Consider the following 14,128-nt stretch of genomic DNA (forward strand, 5'->3'; position numbering starts at 1 on the left):
TTTGAGGTACAGTGTAAACTTGAACAGCCCTGATGCTGTGTTGCACTGGAGAGCTGCTCACAGCTGCTTTCTAAGTGTGTCACTGGAGCAAAGCCTCCTGACAATAACCCATGAATTACCTGCTTCTGCTGTGTGCCTGCACAAGGTCAGGACCTGGTTTTAACCTCTTATTAGATCTTAGCTGCCTCCATGTACCCACTTTTTGCATACAAGAATCAGCAACTTCAAAACTGGCTGTTCTTACTGCCTGCAGTTCAGACAGCTGCCTGTCAGTGTAATATCCAGGTTCTGCAGAGCTGCTGAGGGAGGAGACAGAGCAGGGTATCACAGCCTACTTGGTTTGCCTTTCAGAGAAACCTCTCTGTCTGAAAATATCTGAAATACCTCAAAGCATCATTTGCAAATGTTAATATGGAGAGTGGTGGGTCCCCAGGGGGTACGGGCATCCAGGTAAGCCTTTAGAAAATGTCTGTCCCAAAGCTGGAGAAGTCTTACATTTTGTTCCCTATTGAAATTACGACCTTTTGCAAAGAAATAAATACATTAAACATCTCCAGCTTGTCCTGGTTTCAGCAGAGTTCATTTTCTTCTTCGTAGCTGGTACATTGCTGTGTTTTGAACTCAGTATGAGAATAAAGTTGATAACACGCTGATGTTTGGGTTGGTGCTGAGCAGTGCTTACACTAAGTCAAGGACTTTTCAGTTTTCCATTCTCTGCTGGTGAGGAGGTGCACAAGAAGCTGGAAAGGAGCATAGCCTGCCTGGACTGTTGCTCAGAAGTGGACAGAGGGATATTCCATACCACAAAACATCATGCCCAGTATATAAACTGGGGGAAGCTGGCCAAGAGGTACCAATTTCTGCTTAGTGAAGGGCTGGACATAGTCAGCGGGTGGTGAACAACTGTAGTGTATCAAATATCACTTGTTTTACTTGGGATTTATTTTTCTTGGGGTTGTTTTTCTGCTTTCATTAAATAGTAACAATAATAATAACAAACATCAACATCACCACTGCCATTATTATTGTTATTGTTATATTTTACTTTGTTTCAATTCCTATTAATTTCAATTATTACTATGTCAACCCATGAGTTTTTACTTTTCTCCAATTCTCCTCCCTGTCCCACTGGGACTAAGGACATGAGTGAAGGGCTGAGTGGTGCTTGGTTGCCATCTGGGGTTAAACTATGACACAACTAAGTATCAGCAAATTCTGTCTATCCCTGCAAAATCTTAGGGACACCATGACTGCTTTGGGAGAGGACTTTGCAAGCACAGCTGGTAAGAGTGTTCAAAACTGTGACCTTGTGACAGGCCTTTGGTTCCCTTGGTGAAGTCCATACTCCACAGACTTGGTAGATGTAACCAAAGATGAGAATGGTTCGTGCAGCTGATCCTTTCATGGCACACATATGGGTGGACCTGATCCCATATATCCAAGCTCCAGAGGTCCTCTCCACAGAGGTCCTCTATACTCTCACAGCAATGGGATGTGGCTGTATTCCTTTTTATTTGCTGAAGAAGTGAACATTGCCTCCTGGGAGCTTCCTGGGTGACTGGAGCAAAGATAAAGGCTTAGGAAGAGTTTAGAAATTATGCTTGCACAGAGAGAGTTTGCTTCCACATCTCCTCCAGCCTGGGAGCAAAGACCACTGGTTAGGCTGGAGACAGCTATGTAGTAGGGGTTGTGATAAAATCTAGTTTAAACAGGGAGACTACAGTGCATCATTTGCACCAAACCATTTTTATATCACAATGTCACAGAATGGGTAAGGTTTGAAGGAACCACTGTAGGTCACCAAGTCTGGCTTCCCTGCTCAAGCATGTCAGGCTCATCGAGCTCAACTTGTCCTATGGTCTAGGCTCAATTATCTTGCAAAACAGAGCTTCAAACTGTGCAGGTTTAGAGGCAGAGCCCCATGAAGACCCTGAACACAGCTGGTTTGCACCCTGGATTGGTGCTCCTTTTTCTTACACCAGTGCACACTGACATCTCTTCATGATAGTCAATCAAAACTAACTTAGAGGTGTCTTTTCCTTCCTATCCCCATATTTTCCCCTTGAGGTGATCAAATACACAAATATTAATTTTACAAGACACTTAAATCTGACAGGAGAGCAGAGAGTTTGAGAGAGGGTACCAGCCTTACAAGGGCTAAATTGCAGGCACCTTCTGGCCTGTAGCTGAGCTCTGGAGATGCAGGAGGGTAGCGGCAACGTGTTACAGGGCTCTGTCCCTGCAGACAACCAGGAAAAGAAGAGAGATGTGCACATGTATGTATGAGACTTGGTGCCTCCACAATCAGACTGAGGAGATTTTCATGTATGGCTGAGAAGCTGTGCTGGATCCATCCATCCTCTGTTGCAAATGAGTGATTTTATGAAGCCCTTGGTGAAATATAAGCCATGATGGTTTTTTTCCCCCACTCATCATGAAATAAGATTAAGGTGTCATGGACATATTTTATGAAAAATACTTTTGCTAGGATTTTTCTCCTGAGAAGCTGAGAGGCCTCAGAAGCTAAATGTAAACAATAATTATCTGCTGCTGTGGAATGCAACAGGTGCATCTTTGATTGGTCTCATGTGGTTGTTTTTAATTAATGGGCAATCACAGTCCAGCTGTCTCGGACTCTCTGGTCAGTCACAAGATTTTATTATCATTCCATTCTATTCTTTTCTATTCCTTTGCTAGCCTTCTGATGAAATAATTTTCTTCTATTCTTTAGTGTAGTTTTAGTATATAATTTTCTTTTAATATAATATATATAATAAAATAATAAATCAGCCTTCTGAAACATGAAGTCAAGGTTCTCATTTCTTCCCTTGTTGGGGTTGCCTGCAAATTCTACATTAAGGGAGTAGCAGAAGACATCAGATGAAATAGGGAAGGGATTCCATCAGGGATTCCCCATCAGGGAAGGACCTGTCCACTGGCTGCCTGCACGAAGGAAGGAGCTGAAGGCCCAGGGTCCCATGGGCTGTATGAGCCCTGGTCCCTGGTTCCTATTGAGCTGAGATGTCTACAAGCTCACTGAACCCTGTAGAAACTACGGGTGCTTCACTGGTGGTTCAAAAGGCAGCATGGTTTTTTTATTCCACTTCAAAGTGGCCAACAGAACTCATTTTACCTGGCAGTTGCACATTGACAAGAAATTTGAGATTAAAAGTCTTTGGTTTCAAGTTTCCCACCCTTCCTGAAGCAGCATGCCTGAGGACCAGTGTCCCAGCCAGTCACTGACTCACCTGCAGAGGCTGAGGCTGAAGGCACAGCTGATCATCTGTTGAGGCTGAAGAAACTTTTTCTGGTTGAGACTTTTGGTTTTTGTTCAGCTGACAAACAGGAATTATTGGAAACTCATTTGCATTGCAAGTGTGCATTAAAATGCATGAGGCGTGTAAGGCTGGGGCTGGTAGAAGAAAAATGTGTGCAATTTGTGGAAACTGTGGATTGTTATGACTCCTGAATTGGCATATTTATATGCTTCATTGTTCTTAGATTTGGGATTTTTGGTTTGTCAAATCTAGTGTGTGTGTGTGACATACATACCATGACAGACTTTTTGCTGTTTTTTCTTTCATGGAGGACCTTCCAGCACAGCGAAGGCCATAGCATGGCCATCACTACTGGGCAGCAGGCTAGATGACCCAGGAGAGATTCTATCCAGCTTAAATCATTCTTCTTCAGGAATACAGTTGCCAAGCTATGATATTTCTTGAGAATTCATCATACTACAAATCACAGTTGGGGAATGAATACAAATCCTGTGTGATGTCTCCAACTGAGACAGTATTTTTAATCTTCCTTTCTCGGTTGTCTAAAGGCAGCGAAATTGAAGGCAAGATTAAGTCCTGCTAAGTACAGGATCAAAAAATGTTTTTTGAGGCATAACATTAAGAGGTGTTTTTTGATTTGGGGTTCCCAAAAGCAGAGGTGCTTTGGAAAGGTAATATATGCAGACATGTACTGACAAATGACAAGCTCATTTATCTTAGTCCTCTTTTGCAGAACACTTGGAGGAGCTTTATAGATCCTGAAAAACTTCAGATTCTTGCAGGTAGAAAAATTACTGATGCAAAGAGGACAGATTTTAAATTCTTAACCACTTTTCATATGCTGCTCTATGGGACTAAGGAGTCATATAATACCATAGCATGTAAAACATTATGTCACTAATTATATAAATTTTATTTCTTCTGGTCTCGAAAATACACAAGTAAAATTTATGAGACGGTATCACAAGTTGGATATTGCCACATAAACATGATAGATACTGCTTTTTCATTAGATGCATTCAGCATTCCTCTCAGAGAACAGATTTATTGGATAAGGTCTTTTTCATCCCCAGAATGATGCAGGGCAGCCTCACCATTACCTCAAGGAGCTCTGCAGACCTCCACTGTACCAGCTGCAAGCTCCTGGTCCCTGTCATGCCTCAAACCACGGGGCTGTAAGGTGGGTTGCACATCTCTAGTGCCCGACAGAGAATGAGCTTATTGGCAGCATGAGCAAAGCATCAGCAGAAAAGGAAAAAGAAATCTAATACCTTGTAGTTTCTATCATACAGGCAGCAGGACAAGCTGCCAAAGAAAAGAATGACTGACTGCTGCTGTTGCTGTCTAATGCTGGACTTGGATTTCAGGAGCTGGGAATATGGCAGGTGTGTGGGAACTGTGAATGGGTGAGGAGAAGAAGGAGCCAGGGAAGTTCCTTTTGTTCAGAGCTGCTGTGAGGGAGGGGGCCATGAAACTGGCATTCTCTTATGTGACAGAGGTGGTGACAGAAACACCCCACTTCTCCTGAGGGATGATAAAAAGGGAAGTTGTATAGCTTCAGGCAAGAACAAGCTATCCCTTAAAAACACAGAGAAAAATACAGTATATTTAATGTTTGTGTGGCACTTTTAAGCTAGAAATTGTTATGAACGCTAAATATTATGTTCTCTAATGTGTGTAACGGTGACTAATACTATTACATTCTGTCATACAAGAGCCCTTGGGATGCAAATTCAGAGAGATACAATAAATAACTGTAAAAGAAAAATAAAAAGGGAAAGAAGGAGAACAGAACCCCATTTCTCATTTCAGTGGGAACGTGCTGATTGACACCAGACTCATGGAGACATTTCTCCTCCCTGCTTGGACTGCAGAGGACACACCCTGTTCAGGGAGAAGAGCAGCTGTGGATGGGCACTGCCTGACTGCAGGAACCCCCTGTGTGTGTAGAGCCCATGGTTCTGGACCAGACTCTTCCCCTCATCTATTTCAAACCAGTGAACATAACTGGCAATGCTGCCCAAGCTTTACACTCCCAGGCTGTTAAAGTAAAGCTCTTGGTGGGTTTTTGAGAGCCCAGCAGCAGTTTTTCCTGCAATAGCTCTGTTTGAAAACTGCTGCTTGTGTAAAGCAGCATTTCACTACCACCCACTCTCCTGACTCCTGCTGGACACTGCCAGTGCTCTGGAGTGAGGGATACAGCCTTCCTTCCTCCTACACTGTGTCTGCATTCTTTTTTTTTTTTTTTTGCAGAGTTTTTACATAATTTGTACGTGCTGTTGTCAAATGAAATTGCTACTGGCTGGGGGAAGAGTGGCTGGAAAGTAGCCCAGTGGAAAAGTACCTGGGTGTGCTGGTTGACAGCTAGCTGAGCATGAGCCAGAGTGTGCCCAGGTGGCCAAGAAGGCCAATGGCATCCTGGCTTCCATTAAAAATAGTGTGGCCAGCAGGACCAGGGCAGTGATTGTCCTTCTGTACTTGGCACTGGTGAGGCCACACCTCAGATCCTGTGTCCAGTTCTGAGCCACTCACGACAAGAAAGACATTGAGGTGCTGGAGTGAGTCTAGAGAAGGGCAATGGAGCTGGAGAAGGGCCTGGGACATGAGTCCTGTGAGGAGCAGCTGAGGGAGCTGGGATTGTTTAGCCTGGACAAGAGAAGGGTCTGGTGAGACCTTATTGTTTCCTAGAACTACCTGAAAGGAGTTGCAGCAAGGTGGAGGTTGGCCTCTTACACTCAGGTAACAAGAACAAGGACAAGGTAAAATGTCCTCAAGCTGTGCCAGGGGAGGTTTAGGACATCAGAAAAAAATTCTTCACAGAAAAAGTGATTAAACATTGGAATGGGCTGCCCAGGGAAGTGGTGGAGGAGTCACCATCCCTGGAAGTGTTCAAGAAACAGCTGAGGGAGGCGCTTAGTGCTATGGTTTAGTGGACATGGTGGTGTTCCACCAAAGGCTGGACTCAGTCTTGGAGTTCTTTCCCAACCTTAGTGCCTCTATGATTCTATTAGTGGTTTGTATTCAGTTTTGGGGGGAAACAGGGTTGTGCCTGACCAGATCCCTTGCACCTCAGTCTCTAGGCAGTGGGGAATGGTGGTGAATGCCATTGTCCCTGCTGTAGCATTTGCCACAATAGCCCACACTACCCTTGTAGCCAAACTGGTGAGATGTGGTTAGGGGATCATTTCTGGGGCTGCTACCGTTTAATGTCCCTACTGGTGAGCTGGATAAGGGGGCAGAGCACACCCATGGCAAGTTCCTGATGGCACTCTGGCAGGTGTCAGTTCTTACAGGCAGGGATGTTCCTGACTCAATGCCCCACACCACTGGTGACAGCCTGGTCAAAGCCCCACACCGGTCACAGCTGTGGATGTCCTGCAAGTCCTGCTGGTTGCTGCTGCTGACTCTGCAGAGGAGCATAGTGCTGGAGGCAATCTGCAGTGGGAAAACCCAACCCAGAAAGAGAGTAAAAAAGTAATGGGATTGTTTCCCTAAATCCAGATATAAAGAGCAGAGCTTGATGAAATGTGCTGGGTGAGTTCGTTTTGCATGTGGCTGTTTCTACGGGAGTAATTTTTTTTCGTTTTGCTTTTAATTAGCCAGGCTTAAATTAGCAGCATCTACTGTTGATATTCCTCCTTGAACAGCCAGAACACTTTCAATCAGGAGACTTATTAATATGCAAAAAAGTGATTTGTTTTGATTTGAGTCTGAAAGGGTTTTCTCCCCCCCGCCCAAGTTTCCATTTCAGTATCTTCTGTTCTAAATGAAGGTGAAATTGCTGTGGCCATGTAGGAGAGCTTGGGTTATCTGGGGAAAGAGGAAAGTCTTGATGGAGAGTTTCAGAAACTCCCATGTGGGGGCTGGTATTTGTTCTGCTGTACTTTACTATGCTGAAACAACTCTGTGCTGTGGGATAGCAGGAGACTCACCCAGGCTGCTGTGCTCCCTCACAGGGTAATTGAAATGAACACCATACAAATATTTTTGCTTCCCAAAGGTACTCAGCTATCTCCTCCACTCCCAACCTACAGTTTTGGATGGGAGGGAGGTGTAAGTTTCCTCATTCCATAGGTACTGAATCACTTCACTGATATGTTTACATCACTGTATTTACACTGCAGATAATTGGTGCTGATCTGCACACAAAAAGACAACCCAACAAGCCTCACAAAAAGACAACCTCAAGCCTATGGTGGGCAGCTTCACTGGGTCTTGCTAAGAATGTCAGGGCCAAGCACCATTTCCTTGCTTGGCCCTTGAGTTTTTTGGGGTGATGTGGCAGCAAACTTAATTTGTTTGTTTCTCTAATGTGGAAGTCTTTGGAGAGGTGTAGGCATCAAGAGTTAAACTGGGCCAAAACGCTGAAGCAGGTGGCTGAGGGGCAGTTTTGGGCTGTAGAGCATCATAGGTCTCCTCCCCAGTTTGCAGTGATGGGACTTGGTCAGCCTCTCTGTAGGCTCTGTCCCACCTGTAGCACACACTATTGAAAGACCACAGGTCTTTAAATCCATTTCTGTGAGACACCCAGATGGGGATGGCCTGGGCTTTTTATTATCACTTGTGTGAGTGTTTAAAAAAACCCTGCTGTGGGTCATAACCCTGCTGTGTTGTGTGCTACTTGTATACAGTGAAAGCTGTGGAAATGCTGAAAGGAAATCTGAAAGGGGACAAATTTCTTGGCCTTTTAAGCTCCCTTGGCAGGAGGAGTGGCAGAAGGGGAGATCCATGCTTGTCCGCTCTGCTCCCTCATGGAGGTGACTTGGGGCACCCAGACCCTTGCCACTGCACTGCAGAGCAAGGTCAGTGTGGGCAAAAGTTTTGCTCTCTGCCTTAATGTTTATTTTTGTCAGAAAAATGTAATTTAAAAATGGTTTTGATTTTTATTTTCCTCTAAGAAAATCCCAGAGTCTGTCACCGTTAATCTGGGTTATATTCAATAACAGAGTGTCTGACTTTTTCTATCAAACTGTTTCCAAATATGGATTTTTCCTTCTATAAACATATGGGGAAAAGTACTTTTTTTTTCCTTGATCAAATGTAGCTATGAGACTTGGTGGACACCAGTCATGTGCTTAAATTCAGAGACTTCAGATGCAGAGTCAGATTTGTCTTGGGTTTGAACCAAACAGATTGTGAAATACAGTGATTTACGCAGTGCAAATCATCTGGTCTGGCACTATTTGCCTTAGGCTGGTTGTGCAATGACAAGTGTTGAGTTACAGAAAGTTACCTGATGTTCATACCCCTCCCCAGCCAGGTACACCTCCCAGCTGGAGATGTGGGGACACCAACTCAAGAAGAGAAAAGAGGCTACCCCATAACAGAGCCAGAAGAGCACTGGGTGAAGTGCAGGGTAAAGTCCCCGTGCTCCCCTTCAGCTGGGGACTGCCTGCGAGGCCACGAGCAAGCCAGAGAAACAGCAGCTGAAATGGGGCTTTGAGTAACCTGGTGACAGAATTGATGGGACAGACAGAAGGACAGAACAGAAGCTGTGGGTCCAGTGAGTAGAAAGTGTGGCAGGGTGCTACAGCCCTGGCCCCTGTCTGTGCCCAGGGAGCATTTAATATTCAAAAAGCCTGTGAAGAAAGGGACTTGGACTGCCAAAGTGTTGCCTTCAAAAGAAGAGTTTGTGATTGAGAGGCGTAACAGCAATGCCTCTAGGTGACATTTGCCGTGGAGGATTGGAAGGACACACTTCCAGAGTGTTTTCAGTGTGCCTTTCTTCAATTGCAATTCCTCCTGGCTCCAGGGAATTGGAGCCCTGTGTGTCCCTGGAAATTAAAACAAAAACTGGCTTCAGTGATATTTCCTGAAATGCGTTTTCATCTCATTGAATCTGTCCTAAGAGCAGCCCCAAAGCATCCAAGATTTCATTTTCATCTAGTAGTGATCAAAAAAAACATCAGCAAGGAATAAATAGACAAAGCCATGCTGCGGGGATATTAATTCACATGACAAGGCAGAGCAGTTTGCTTTATTAAAAAAGAAAGCTCATGTAAGGGTTTTCTTGGTCACTGAGTATTTCAGTCACTATAAACATCTGTGTTTTGCAATCTGGTATTTTTTGGGGGTCTTGTCTTGGAAAGAATAAATCTTCAGCTTCTTGTGAAAGAAGCTGCAGCCCTGCTGAAGGTGCCTGAATTTGTGATGTGCCTGGGACACGGGCAGGCAAGGACAGGGATTGAGGGGGAAGCTCAGCTTCATCATTATGGAGGCATCAGTATTAATGGTATTTAGCCATTGGGAATCTGCTTACTCATCCTGGCAGGGACAGGGGGGCTTTTTGGTGAATGTCTTCCTTTTCCCCAGCACAAATTTAACTCCTAAAGGAAAAAACCAACCCCAGCCATGTGGGTTGTCTTTCACACAGGTTAAAACAAGCCAACTCCACCCAAAGCTGCCCAGGACTGAGCCACTGTGGCTGCCCTGGCCCTGGGGTATGCACCACCTCCCACGCAGGCAGCTGCCTACATGCTTGCTGCTGCATTGCTGTGGGCACAGAGGATTTTTCTACATTTCTTTTTCCTGACAGCAGACACATCTCCCCCATGACAGGATGAGTGATGCTGTTCCCTCTGCATGTGCTGTTGGGAGCAGTCCCCAGCTCTGCTTCCCTTACCTTGTCATTAAACAGCAGAGACATTGCCATTTTGAATTCAAGGCTCGAAGCCAGTATGATTTTAATTCGAGTGATAAAACTAGAAGGGCTCTTACAGCAACACAGCTTCCAGAATGTGATTCAATACTTTTGGGTTTAGACTAGCAGAAAGTGGGAAGAGATCAAAACCCATTCCTGGAGGAAAAGAGCTGCTGCTTCTCACCAGAGACTTATCACACACTGCAGCTGACATGGGAGATGCTGTCATTGTGTGACAGGTCTCTCTGGAGGTCCCACAGTCGAACAAGAAGTTTATTTGGAACAATAAAACAGTAAACTAGATGTGTTGAAATCCAGCATAGGGAGAGGTTATGGAGTGCAGGAGTACTCTCCCTGGTGACACCCTGTGCGTGTGCAGTGGTTCCCCAGGCATTTGGGGATTTTTAATCTCCAAGGCTCTTCCACAACATATCTTCAGAGCTGGGGTATGTGCTGACCCACATGGCTGTTACTATGGAAACCATTATTCTAACACAGTAAAAAATAGTCATGTAAACCCCCTAAAAAAGGCTTAAGTCTTTTGCCATTTACCAAGGAATAGGACTGCCAGGTGTATGGGGATAGCAGCACCTTTTCCAGAAGACTGTCCTGCTTGGTATCAGCTGAGGGTGGTGGGCACCTAAAAAACCCAGCACAGAGCTCTGCCTCCTCAGACCTCCACCAGACCTTGCATCTGCAGTGGTGAGATTCCACTGGAGATTTAGAAATGAAACACCATTTGCAGAGTTTGCAGCTGTTGCAGTCCACGGCTGCTATTCACACAGAGAGGCTGCTGGCTTTCCTGAAGAGCCCAGGGACACATGCTGCCACAGCTACACATCCCCAGTGGCAGAGAGACCAGGGCAGAAAGAGTTCAGGGCAAGGGAAGGAAAATTAAGGTTTCGTTATCTTAATAACCACTTCACTAAAGGCACATGGCAGGCAACATATTGGGATGTTGAGTTTTTGACATACGCCAGAATTCTCTAAAATTGACCTTTTCTTCCCAAACTGCCAAAATTTTTAGCTGAATCACGGAGATGCCATACACTCAAAGTACTAATATAGACCTCATACATCTTCCCAGCCCTGCTTTTTTTGTGCTATTCCAGACCTGGAATGAACCAGACCATCCCAAGCCCTTGCCTCAGACTTTGCAGACAGAGCAGCAGCAGGGACAAAGCTGCAGTGGTACAAAGGGGGCCACCTGGTGCCAGCTTCCCTCCTGACACCAAGACCACATCCCTGTGAGAAGAGGAGTTTTCCTGGCATGAAGTGGGTATCAGAGTGCAGCTGGCTGGACTGCTTTGCACATCATCTTTTCCAAAATGGTCTTTGACAGCAAGAGCTGCGTGCATTAAGCTTGCATGCGTGGGCAGCGCTTTCCTGCTAATGCATGGTTGGAGAACTAGGTCTAATCAAATGCAATGTTAAAAACTCATTTATTGAGGCACAGGTAGTTAGTCTTGTTAAGGAAGGAGGCAACTGTTTGTCAAAGAAGCATCATAACTTTTGGAATTTCCCATATACATAAAGACAAAGAGTATGACACAGCAAAGTCTCTGCTGCTTTGGCTTTTAAGTAGAGAGAATCTCCTTAGAGGATAGGTTATAAAACTTCTCCAAGTAGTTTATGTGATCTTCAGAGACTCCTTGCTCCCTTCTGTTGTTTACATCAACCTTTGAGTGAAAGTTATTTAGCCTTGATTATTTAGCCTGGTGATTTTTATGCTCTTTGTGGTGCCACTTCACTGCACAATGGGGATGTTCCTGACCCTTTTATGTGCACATTTGAGGCCTGACTATAGACTGTGAGGACTCTTGATTTTTCTAAAAATACCTATCTAATATACCTAATATGCTGTGTTTAAAACCGTAGCTGTGAACAAGCCTCTCTTCCTCCTCCTTAATGTCACCTCTTGCTCACCATGTTAAGATGCCTGAAGACTGTTCCTGTATTTTTCCCCTGTGAAGCTTTTATAGCTGAAACTGAAATAAAACCTGACTCAGGTTTGTGGGTACCAAAATTCAGCCCCACCTACTGTTTGCTTTGCAATGCTGCCTGAAATATCATTTTAATTTCACATTAGTTGCTTGCCAAAGAGGAAGCCCAATTAAAGAGACGAAGAAATCTGTTAATGGCACTTTTCATGAGGAACACCACAGTAACAAAGCAGCGTGCATGCGAACACAGAAAGTGAGAGATGGTGAGCCCTACTGTGCCTGTCAGCTTGGCTGTTGTGTGCAGGGAAAAAGAGAACAAAATTTACAAGGCTGCTGCTCTCTGAAGTGGTATATGAGCTGCTGGTGAGCTCGGGGAGGAAACAAAAAACCGATTCAAAACAACTGAAGAACAGCGTGGATGTTCTGGGAAAAAAACCCATCACATTCAAATTTCAAAGGGTTCAAGGGTGAAATTAAATACTATTTGCTTAGATATAAGAACCACTTTTGGAATAACAACCCCATAAAAAATATCTCACGAGAGACTACAGCCCAGCATTTCAGGTTTGATAGACTTTGCTCTTTTCTCTACCCCTCATTGCCGAGCACAGTGTTTTATTAAGGTTGTAAAATCAAGCCTTTCAACAATTCTAATGGGGTATTTTTGCAGGGTAAACTTCCACTTTTTTTTTTATGATAATACACAAGTAGGAGAAAGGATCTGTAAAGCACCAGAAAACTCTCCGAGTGTACCCACGCTGCAGGGGCCTGCCTCTCTTTTGGGGAGCTGTCCAGAAACCTGGTGAGCACCTATTTTTCCACCTCAGCATCCAGGACTGGGATTGACATGAAGATGAACTGTAGGTTCTAGTTAAGAATAACACTCCACAAATTAAAAACCCATACTGAACTTATTTTGTGCATTCACCTTTCACTGCAGCACGTGCCAGCTGCTGAAGGGAGCAAGCAGAAATTGGTTCCATCACCTGAAGCTGACAGTCAGGTTTTCAACCAGCAATCCTCCTCATGAGATGACATGATTAGGCTGCTTGATGACAAGCAGGAGTGCTTGATTTTCAGCGGTAGCAGAGCTGCATTATGGCCTGCATTAATTTGCTAGGAAATCACTTTAGAAGAGCATAAAAGGTGATGCATTCGAGTTAGAGTTGTAGTACAATAAATGCCTCAAAGGTACCTCTGAAGTGGGCTCTTCCCATGAAATTCTTTAACAAAAGGAGCTGAAAATGACCTGTCTCTACATATGATAGTTGGAGAAGTATGGAGATAGTCTATCAGGTCACCTGACAGCAGATATTAAGCATTAATGTATTTCAAATGTTATGTGTATTTACTGACAGAAACTGAATATGTCAAACATGTTTCTGGCTCACAATAAAAGATGAAATGGTGTTTAGTTCCTTGTATGAGTAGCTGCTCACATAAATCAGTGTGTGTGCATGCAAGGGTTGTTGGGACTATTTCCTTGATGCCTCCTGTTTCTAAAGAATTTTGTGCATTGTCTCAAGAAGCAAACTCTGCAGAGAAAAGTTTCAAGCTTTATGACAAGGTTATAACAAACAATGAGTCTACCACACAGAGCAAACAGTTTGTGTTAGCAGAGAACAAGTTTATTAAACAGTGTTCTTGCATGTTGGATTCACAAATTCATAGTGCATGAACAAGAAACACGATCTAGTTTTTCCTCTCATTATTGACAAAACCCACAGGTTGCCCTTCTAATGTATGAATGAGCCTCCCATACACCTCTTACATTGTTCAAGGTATTTGACTTTTTGCAATAAAAGGAATTCAGGGCTACTTGTGCAGAGAGTCCACCTGAACAGAAGGATTAGATGAATCCAATGAAACCACCATTGTCACCTTTTATTTGCATTTCCAGGCTGTCCCATACTATTTCAGATATTGTGCATATCCTGACTCTCCCCTACATCTATCTCCCTGCCAGCAATAATACATCCAGAATGGAATGTAAAATAATTTTTACTGCCATCTTCAGTCAGATGAGTTAGGAAAATGAAGAAAACTTTCACAAAAACCATCATTGGTTCTATGTTACCTGAGTAATTTCTCTCTGCACTTCTCCACTCTTTGCTTTAGACATATCTAGTGGTTTATATCATACAAGGGAACAGCCAGACACACCAGAGAACACAGAGCCATCCTGAGGGGTGGGAGGAAGGGAAAACCCACCAAAGAAAACCCCATCCTGAGACCAAGACCACATACCTGCTTTCTGAGATCAAAAC

The sequence above is a fragment of the Agelaius tricolor genome, unplaced genomic scaffold (assembly GCF_023055355.1).
Source record: "Agelaius tricolor isolate 1412-34295 unplaced genomic scaffold, bAgeTri1.0.p SCAF_6, whole genome shotgun sequence".
Classification (NCBI taxonomy): Eukaryota; Metazoa; Chordata; class Aves; order Passeriformes; family Icteridae; genus Agelaius; species Agelaius tricolor.